Consider the following 10,641-nt stretch of genomic DNA (forward strand, 5'->3'; position numbering starts at 1 on the left):
GTGCAAATTTAGGCCAACTCCAATTAGCTACTGTGTGCTGTGACAGGAATATCCCCAGTTACTAGTCACTTTCTTTCAAGGCCATTTCATCCTGGGTTTCTGGACCAGTAAAACTTTTAAACACCAGGCCATTGAAAGTTTTCATTTTCTGGTTTTTGTTTTTTCTTTAAATTAGACCAGGGAAAGGAAAAACTGAAAGGAGAAAGGGTGGAGGATGGAAGATTGTGTGTGTGTATATGCATCTGCACATGCAGGCTCATGTCAGCAGCTACTATTAAGCAACCAACCCTTCAACATCTTCCTGCCAAATGTAAAGAATAAGAAAAAAGAAGCCAGCACACCTTCAGAGGCTCCTCTCAATTGTCTTGGACTAGAATCCAGTAATGCTTTTGGCCTATGAAGCTTTTTGTCATAGCTTGCAAAATCAGGGGCCGAGAGAAGGCATTTCTTTGGACCACCTGCAAAGCTCAGAATGCCCCATTTCGTGTTGTACTCCAGTTGTGCCCCTTTGTGGATCGAAAGGCTCTTGTTTCAGTCAGTGAAGTCCTGGTCATCTCCCATATTGACTACTGCAATACGCTCTGCATGGGGCTATTCTTGTAGATATCCAGAAACTGCAGCTGGTACAGTAGTGGTACAAGCAATTTTGGGTGTCCGTATGGATATGCATATAACACTTCTACTATGTGAGCTGCATTGGGTGCCGGTTTGCTTCCAGATCCAACTCAAGGTGTTAGTTATCCTCCTTAAAGCCCTCCATGGCATGGGGCAGGTTACCTGAGGAACTAACTTGTCCCTATTTTATCGATCCATCCTAGCCAGTTAGGCTGGGAGGGTACGTTGCAGACCCATTCAGTTGAAGAATTTTGACGGGCAGGGTCTAGGAAAAGAGCTTTCTCTGCCATTGTCCCCACCCTATGGAATATCTTACCCCCGGAGGTGAAGCAAGCCCATACTTCCATAGCCTTTTGGAAAAGCATCAAGACTCTGCCAACTGTGGTGATGGTCTTAGAGTGTAATGCAACCTTGGGGGTGGGCTGAAGGTGTTCCCGCTGACTTTTTAACTTTTCAACTGTTCTTTTTAACTCTGTTTAATTCCGTGTTTAATTTTGCTTATAACTATAGCTTTTATATGATTTTAATATTTTATTTGCACACCTCCCAGAGTCAAGTAAAGGTGATGAGTGGTTGCAGAATTTTAATAAATAAAAACGGATGGTGAAACAATGTTATATGACCCAATGCAGTGCTCATCCTAACCAAGAAAATTCTGCACCTAGTAGATTGCTAGACTGCATAATCTTTATGGCCCATTCAAAATCAATGTTTCTATGACAGCTGATGTTTGCAAATGAAAATTGTGTGCCCTTAAAGAGACATCCTGTCAAAGAAAAGGGTCAGCTATTGGCTTTGGGAAAGCAGGAGACTCCATTAATCAGGAGCCATGGCAACTGCTGTTTGGATAGAACAGCTGTTTGGTATTATTGTCCAAATCTGAAATCTGGGCACTGATTTCTTACTACTGGTAAGAAACACAGGTACCAGCACAAGAGACAAGCAGTTTCAGCTTGCCCTGCAGGGTGGATCTCAGACCAATGCTCTCAAAGAATTCCACAGCAGGAGAAGATAGTAGAAAAAGTTGGATAGTGAATTCTGAAAGGAAAATGGCAAATAATCCCAGTCAGTGAGGAAAAAACCCAAATGCAAAAGGATAAACCTCTAAGAGTTGAATGAAAATCTGGAAAGCAACATTAAACCCCACTTGGAGTAGTTATATTCAGTTCTGGGCACCAGACTTTTAAGAAAGCCTCCAAGAAACAGGTGTACAGAAAAGAAATAAAGATGATTAAAGAAGTATAAGAGAGTTTGAGGGAAAAGGGGGGTATGTTCAGTGTTGAGAAAAAGACAACTGAATGGGGATATAACATTGTTCAAATACTTGAAGGGACGTCATAGAAAGGAAAACCAAGACCTGTTTTCTATCATCTCAGAACATGAAATAATGGGGTCATGTTACAAGAATATTAAAGAAAACACTAAGAGGAATTTGACAATAGAACTATTCATTAAGGCAGAGTGTGAATTCCTTGTCATCGGATAAGCAGCCATCAGTCTGGATTTAATTTGGATTTCTGCACTGAATAGGAATGGACTTTGGACTTGATTGCTGAATGGCACCTTCCAACTCAATTCCACGTGTAAGCATTAGAAGTGGAAGAGAAACAGGTTACCTGAGGAACTAACTTGTCCCTATTTTATCGATCCATCCCAGCCAGTTAGGCTGGGAGGGTATGTTGCAGACCCATTCAGTTGAAGAATTTTGACGGGCAGGGTCTAGGAAAAGAGCTTTCTCTGCCATTGTCCCCACCCTATGGAATATCTTACCCCCCGGAGGTGAAGTAAGCCCACAGGGCTCCTACAGGTCAACTTAGGATGTTCAGGTGAATCATGGCATACGCAATTTGCCATCCTTCAATCTACAATCAAGTGGGATTGTCCCAATTTAATTCCCGTTCTTTTCCAATTTGCTTTTCTGTTCCCTAGGATCTTTCCAGCAGAATAGTTAGGAAACAGAAAACAATTTTAGAGGGAGAACTCAGGAAGCCCCTGATTTATATTGCTTACACAACACTTGACCCTCAGAGACTGATGTGTTCATTCCTTTAAAAGAGAGATGGATAAATAGGTATGTATTAAAAGCCTTTATTTCCAAGGCCCTTGGTCCAAATTCTGATCAAAGTACTAAGATAAATAGAAGTTGCCTAGGCTTTTGACAGATTTCTGCAGGCTGTAGAGCAGGAGATTGGGGGTGGGGGAATTAAGATATTCCTTCCCAGTACCTGCTGGGAGGGCATGATTCACCCGGGAAGGAAGTAAACATCAAAGGAAAGATCTCTGCACAGAACATTCCCAGTAATAGAGTTACTTCTTTACCTCTTCGGTTGTACCAGTGTGAGAGTGACTGTCCACCCGATTTACGAACGACAGAAATGAGTCACAATAAAAATGGAACGCAGCCGTTTTCTTTTAGTTTCCAATTGTCTGCAAACACTGGGAGAGAGTTAAAAGAAGCGGCAAATCTCTTTTGCTTGTTGGGAGAAATATTGTACGACTTTGGGCTTCTCTAAGAATGCGACAGGAACCTGCCCCGTCCAGCGCCACCAGAGGGAGATTCTGCCTTTAAAAAATAGAAGGGAAACTACGCATCAATCCAGATCAAAACGGCCCTTTTTTAGAAAAGATTTTTTTTTAAAGCGACCCTTCTCCGCAACGGCAAGACTGTCTTCGTCGCAGGAGAGCCCTAATTAGGGCTGACTACAATGCCCGGGGGGAGGTGAGGGGGGAGCCACGCCATTTGGTCGCTGTGTGTGTGAGCCAAGCGCGGTCTCGCCACTGAAGAAAGCTCGCTCTGCAAGGGGCGCCGTTTGAAAAACCCGGAGCATTTTATTTCTCCCCCAAAACACACACATCCGTTCAGGCAGCGCGACGGCTCTCCTCAGCCTTTCTTCCTCTAGCAAGGGCATCAGCCGCGAAACCCTTGATGAAGCTCACGCCAGTCCGGCTTTTTTTCCCCTCCACCCCCCTCACACACCGGCCGTCCATTGCGTGGCGCGGCGGCCGCCTTCGCCTGCTTGCCTTGGCTCAGCCGCCTATCTGGCTTGCGCACAGGCTTCTGGAGAGGGAGACGCTCATGGCGGCCCGCCGGGAGGGGCGCTCCTGGGACGTGAGGCCGGGAGCGGGAAAGTTGGGGAGAGAGGCCTTCGTCAGATCGCAGGTCGAGCGGAGGCAAGTTTTTCGGGACCAGGCCTATTGGAAGCGGAGGGCGCTGTTGCGCCGTGGCGGCCGCCATTCCCCTGCACAAGGGAGAAGGCGAACGGAGGATCCTTTTGTATCCGGGAGGAGGCGGAGGGAAGGCGACGTTGCCGCAATAAAGACGATCAGAAGAGGATTATTAATTGGGCTAGAGCTGCTCATTCCTGTAGTTGTCTCTATCCGATTGTCTTTTTTCCTCTCGCTGAAGGAATTGCCCAGGATTGCCTGGGCTTTTAACGCCCTTGCTCCAAAGCGATTGCACCGACTGCTGCTGGAAGGACGGGAGACCAGTTTTTGCAAAAATACCCCTTAACTGGCGTCAGATACGGCCAGTAGTCTTTCTTATCTCTCCCTTGTCCTCTAACGTAGTTCCGGGTTTCTTTTGTGTAGCGTTCACAGTTCACCACCACCCCCATTTGTGCAATGATGCCGTGTTTGTTTTGAATTGCTTTCATTGCTCAGCTAATTAGCATGGGGCCAATCATAGTCGAAGGGAAGAGATAAAGTACATGCGATTTTCTTCACATTTGGGGCATCCTGGAATTCTTGGGAATCCCACCATTCCCCTTCCGATGTCAAACATCCTAAACTACAAGTAAATAAATAAATCTTACACTGGCTGCTTTTAAATCCATGGTTCATCTGTTAATCCTTTAAGGCCTACTTTCCTTCTCTGATGTTGCCCTGTGGATTTCTGATCATCAGAGAGGCCAGAAATTTCCTTTAAAATAATCTGATAATCTGTGTTTAATAAAAAAGGTCTTGTTCCTTATCAAAAGCAGAGACCAATAAATTGGCACCTAAAAGCGTGTGTGTGTGTTTCATACATGTCCTTGGCTTTGGACATGACAAGACTGAATTCTATATTTGTGCACCAGTTGAAATCATAGGCAGCAGTGTGAAACACAGGAGAGGGAGGGAGGGAGAGAGAGATGGCTTATTCTGTCACATGGTTAAATATGATTTCCTTAACCATTTTTCCATTCAGGCTACCAGATATCATTCAGGACCTTCATCTCTCTCCTCAAGCGCAGTGTTCACCAAATTCTGATTCTCTTGCTGAAAGTCATCTTGCTTGGGCTTGATAGATTATTAAAAACAAACAAACTGGGACATAGGAATAAGAATTGCCCCCTTTTCCAAAGAAATAGCCTGGGATATTCTTCCCAACAGAACAAAACCCATCTATCAAAAGTCCTGCTGTTGCTAAAAAATCTACCCTGATGAGGGCCTCTCCAACCCTGGAGGAGCCAAATCTTGCATCATGTTTGCAGTCCTGTTTACAGAGGGTGGGAGATGAAAGGAAGGTGGGGAGATGGAAACGGAAAGGAACCGGGAGCCAGCCTCCTCATCCCCCTTGGCATCCCTCCCTCTCCTCCCATTTCCCACTTTGGGATGCAGATAAGCCAAAGCAACATTTAAACAAGTCTCTTCTCTCCAGATTTGCCTTCTCAAAGCACATGTGTGCTGCCGAGTCCTATAAAACCCTGCATCTGGGCTTGGGGAGGGGGAGCGTCCCTCTCCTCTTTGCTTAGCGCAGCTTTTTCCATGGCAGCATGCCAATGTATGCAGACGTGTGTGTGTGTGTGTGTGTGTGTGTGTAGGGGGGGGAAGAGATCAGCAAAATGGGGCATATAAATTGCGTGGAATTTGTCAGCCTGTGTGGAGAGATGGTTGCTGCTCCCTCCCCCAGCCGCCCTTTGCATGCTTCTCGCTCTGTTATGGAAATGCTATTGTTCCTTTGTTAGGAGTCTGGGCAGGATTCTGTAGCTTAGGAACAGAGTCCAGTTGCCTCTCACGGGGTAGGCTGTTCCCTGCTATGCATCTCCCAGATGCCTCTCAATAAAACAACAAGAGTAGGAAGAGGCTGAATGGATTAGTATAAAAGGAAATCCATCCCCATGTATTTCAGACTGCTGGAAGAGAGGGAACTAGGATCCTTTGACAATTTTCATCTTATGCACCTTTTTACCTGAGTAGGATTTTTTTTTCAAAAGGAAAAATCGGTGTTCTGTGTGTGTGTGTGTGTGTCTTTGTCACTATTGCTAAAATATTGAAGTTTAAACAAGAAGGCTTTTAATGGAGGGTTGTCTTGCAGGCGGTATTCATTGGGATTCAATCTCTGTTTCGCTAATTACATATTATATTTGAATAGCAGCACAGCTACAATGTTGCATCAAAAATTTCCCCTTGAAATAGTAGGGAGTTCTGTCTGCTGAACTGTGCAAAAACAAAGATGGGTGTGTATTTTTAAGGGTTATGCTTTCTACATACATAATAGCAGACAAATCATAGCCCTGTGATTTAGCTTCATGAAAAATAGCTTTTGAAAGATTTCTGATATGGACCTTTTGGCTTTCTTTCTTTTTATGACTCCCTGGTGAAAACATTATACCTTCTCCTCCTCCCTCCCAATATATTAGTAGACATGTTTTCCAACCTTTTCTTGAGTGTTTTTTTAATGCTTTGAAAATATTTAATTATAATAGAAACCAAGCCTTCAAGCGCTGCCTTTTTTATTTCTTTATTGATATATATTAGAAAATCAATTACCTCTAATTCTACCTGCATAGTTTGAGGAATTTATTTGGGCTGTTTAGCACTCTATAGTAAAATGACACTGCAGAGGCTCAGTTATAAACAGAGCACAGGTCTACAATTTTTAAAGCAAGGCGAACCCTTTCCCAAGACTGGTAGGTGCCAATCCAAAGCACTGCACAGTATTATTATCTGTGCTTTAAAAACATTTAACTGTTCTTTAAGAAGATAAAGATTTTTTTTTTAAAGGTTTTCCTTTTTGCTTCGTATTCTTTGGTCTGTGAGCACTGAATTAGTCATTTTTTTCCAAGATGGCAATGCCCCAGCATTTATTTTTCCAATGATCGCGTTTTGGAATTCTTCCAGTTTATTGGGCTGCTTCCCTTCTTTTGGCACACAAGTTAATAAGTTCTTATAGATAACAGCTCTGGAGCTGTTTGACAACAGTTTTGCAAAACAAAAAACCCAGTAGCTAATTTCTGAAAAGAGAAATGCTGGTCAAAATATAATGCTACTCTATTTTTCAATGGTCAAATTTCTTTTCCGATGTAGGATCCTGTTCTGGGTACCATGTTTAAGAAAGGTTAAAGTTCCTTTTTTGAGGTCCAAAAAAGGAACTAAAATGTAAGGTTTTAATGATTGAAAGATTGGGTCCAAGGAAGTCTGAAAAAGAGACTTGAGAAGACTGATGATGCACGATAACATTATTCAACGATCTAGAAGGATCACACAGAAGAAGGTCATTACCTTTTTATCATCTGACACTCCAGAATACAGAAAGTGGTATCTCTCAGGGCTCCTTGGTGCTGTCTGAGCTGGATTGTTTCCTGTCAGTTGTTTCATTACCCAAACTAGCTGACCTCATCACTGCACTCAAGGACCCCTCGTTTTAACCTAAGCTACAAGTATTCTCCTTTACAAGTGGCATGTAAGTTACAAATGGACAGATTTCAACTGAATGTTAGAAAAAGGTTTCTAACAGTTTGACAATGAAACCACTTCCTAGAGAAGGAAGAGAAGTGGTTAGACTCCCTTTCATTGAATGTGTTCAAGCAGAAGCTAGACAACTATCAGTCTGGGGTGCCTTTATTTGCAGAAAGGAATTGAGCACAATGGTCTAAGTTGTCCTTTCCAATGCTGATTGTGTAGTTTTGTGTATGTAGTTTTTCTCTCTAGTCTCTGTTCCTTTGGGAATAATACATATTGGTCTAAATGGCAATGGAAGATGAGGTTAAGTTAAACAGTAGATGAACCAGAATAAAAACTGGTAAGACCACCCCTCTCTTTCTGACACCTTTGTTCTGAAACCCTTTCTTTGTTATTGCTTGCATTTGTTAGTTGTCCTCATGCAGTAGAAGACATTGTTCTTGCTAAAGTCCAGTTGCTTGGTTGTAGAGACTTATGCAGTCAGGCCTACGTGTGACTTCTGAGCTGCCTGTGTCTGCTCTAGAATTTAGAGATTAAACAATAAATCTTATACTCTAAATCCTTTGGGCTTTTAGCACAGATTTGGGCGGATGTTACATAACATGGCAGAAAAAAACCACGCATACTCCAGCAGTTTCTTCCTGTGTGTTGACAAGGAGAGTGATTTCTTTATCTGTGGTTTTTGGGGAGCAACAGACTGGCTATCTTGCTCAGTGGATTAAGTAGAAAAGAGATTAAAATGTTTCACGTCATGGGAAGTGGAAGCAATTCCTTTAGAGATGCCTTGTTTTTTTATCTAAGGGGCCCATGGTGTTTCCCTAATGTTGCAGTAGGGATGTTGGGGAGATGATACTTCATCATTGCAGACTTGGCCAGTTAGCTTATACTGGGAATGTTGACCATTCCATAATTTGTAACCTGACATGGATTTCCTTCTTTGTCCTGAAAGAAGAAATGAAATAGAAATTCCCAACCAGCAAATGGGCACAAATGAAAACTTCAAAAAGATAAAAAGGAAAAGAGAGGAAATGTCCTTTGCAGGCTGAAATGTTTTACAAAATAACAAGAAAAGCTATTATAAAGCCGAAAAGCAATCCTTGAAATACAAACTCAGTGTACTTGTGCACCTCTGTGAGAAAAAATATATAAATCTAGCAGAAATAGTAATTCCTAACATAAATGGAGAGTATATGAGAGGACACACAAGGAACAAAATATATTTTAAATTAATTAGAATTCCCCAACCTTCCTGGCTTTGTGACCCAGCAGCTGGGGGGGAGAGGGGTTGGTTCTATATGTGAGCAATGGGCAAGCATGTGTGCATGTGTAGCTCCATTTGTGCAAGCAGTAGGAATGCACACGCCCCTCGCACAAATGGAGTGTGCATGCATGTGGTCAGCCCCCCTGTTTTCATGGCCTGGTTCCAAACAGCTCAGTCTGGTAGTGGGCTTTGGCCCGAAGATTGGGGGCTCCTGTTTTAAGTAGAAAGAGAACTAATGGAAAATTTCAAATTAGCACATTTTTTCAAAATCCATTTTCAAATTACTGTAAATCTTGATCGCTTTTAAGGTTATTTTACTATTGGAGCCATATTTTAATATGTAGTTACTTAGTCGATTTTAAATTGTATATGAAAAGTGTTTTGCCCTTTCACACAAAACAATCCAGAAATGAGGATGAGACACAAAATGAATTAGCTAGATAACACACTTGTCCCATTCTGGTGGCCTCTGATCACGTAACTTGAATCCAGGGCTACTTGAAAACCTGAAGACCAACCTGACTTGTTTATGTTAGACTAGAGAGTGAAAGAAGAATGAATGTTCCAATAAACGCTTTAAGGTGATATCTCTGCTGTTTCTTGGGAAGTCTTGGAAGATATTTACCCAGTAAGTTCTATTTAATAGTGCAGAGACTTCCTGTAAGATTGCTGTAAGATTGTACAACTATACAATTATAGAAAAACAGCCCTAGCTGGACTAACTGAATGAGGTTTTGGGAGTCCAATATGGATCTACCTGCCAGGCATAAAATAAATACCTGATTATTGAGTATACTTAATACAATATTTTCCATAGCATCCTCACCATAGTTTTATATGCCTTTAGATGCAATTCTGGGCATAGTTAATTTGGATGTTCCTGTAAAGATCAGTGATTAGAATTGGGGCAGGTGATATGGCCCATGGATTGCAGGCAGGCTCTTAACCCAACAACTGTATGTTTTTTTAGTGCATGTTGTTCTGAGTTCTCTGCTCATCATACTTCTTCCAATCCTAAAATCAGGCAGGAAATGTTCAGGGCTACCATCCCATAATCTGAACATTCCTGGAAGCACCTCACATTTGGAGAGGGGAAAAAACATCATTTTTAAGCCTCCAAAAATTGCCTTCACCTGAGCTGGATGAAAAATGTGCATGCCCAATGCTCTAAGAAGAAAATTATATTAATTTGTCCAGAATTGCATCTAAAGGGGTATATAACTGGTGAGAATGCTATGAAAAATAATGTAGTAGGAAGCCTCAATAACCCGTATTTATTTTATGCCTGGCAGATATATTCTTATTGGATTCCCAAAACCTCACTCAATTAGTCCAGCTGTGGGGCTGTTCACACCCTTTCTCCCAACAGTTTTTTCTCCTAACAAGTAAGGTGGGATTAAATCCCCCAGAGATCCTTGTAACAGGTGTAAGAAGATTGTAAATGACAGAATCCTTAAAACCCAGAGCTAGAATATCTGGGCTGCCAAAATCCAGACCACCGCTAGTTGGGAGCAATGAAATATATATATATATATAACCTCTACTCCTATGTTGCCATTTGAAAACTTATTACATTTGTTCAGCCCAATTAATACAGTAGCTTAATACAAGACTCCTGCCAGAGTATGAAACAGCTGAGTCTTGAGGCCTCTGTTTTCCTGTCCAACCTAAACCAAGCTCATCAAGGTATGATGCTGATAGATATCACCCCAGCAAAGGCAAATTCCATGTGAGTGAAACAAGAGGGTCCATCTTCCCTTAAGATTTGCCAGGAAATTCATTCATTGTGCAGGCAGCCATCTTTTGTTCATCCCTTGTTCTGTCAGACAAGCACCAGGCTATTCATTGTAATATATACTTGCTATTCATTTTTCAGCATAGATAACAAAGGGGGTAAATAAGACTGAAATAAGGTTTAGCTGCTTGGTAGGAGTTCCTTGTGAATGACAATTGTTACTTAGTTTGCATCCAGAAGTACATGGCTGCTGCATGCTGACATACATACTCTAGCATAATCCTTTTTTCCCCCTGATGCACATACAGTAGTTCAGAAATTTTAATCCTTATGCATAGTACGTAACCAAGCATAGCACAACCAGCAC

General features: G+C 42.1%; 1 long non-coding RNA gene across 3 annotated transcripts; it reads right to left on the reverse strand.

The window, feature by feature from the left end:
• Positions 1 to 428: 428 nt before the first annotated feature.
• Positions 429 to 4,219, reverse strand: LOC148126993 (uncharacterized). 3 transcript variants are annotated; one of them, XR_015741788.1, is made up of 4 exons: positions 3,593 to 4,219; positions 2,935 to 3,178; positions 2,626 to 2,661; positions 429 to 2,243 (listed from the first exon to the last, which is right to left on the reverse strand). It is a non-coding gene; the product is annotated as an uncharacterized LOC148126993 (long non-coding RNA). The 3 variants fall into 3 exon arrangements; XR_015741789.1 differs by lacking the exon at positions 2,626 to 2,661 and having other exon boundaries at positions 432 to 1,653; XR_015741787.1 differs by having other exon boundaries at positions 1,660 to 2,243; positions 2,626 to 3,178.
• Between the last annotated feature and the right edge of the window lie 6,422 nt (positions 4,220 to 10,641).

The sequence above is a fragment of the Pseudonaja textilis genome, chromosome 2, assembly GCF_049901715.1.
Source record: "Pseudonaja textilis isolate UNSWEBS1 chromosome 2, rPseTex1.2, whole genome shotgun sequence".
In the NCBI taxonomy this organism is placed as follows: Eukaryota; Metazoa; Chordata; class Lepidosauria; order Squamata; family Elapidae; genus Pseudonaja; species Pseudonaja textilis.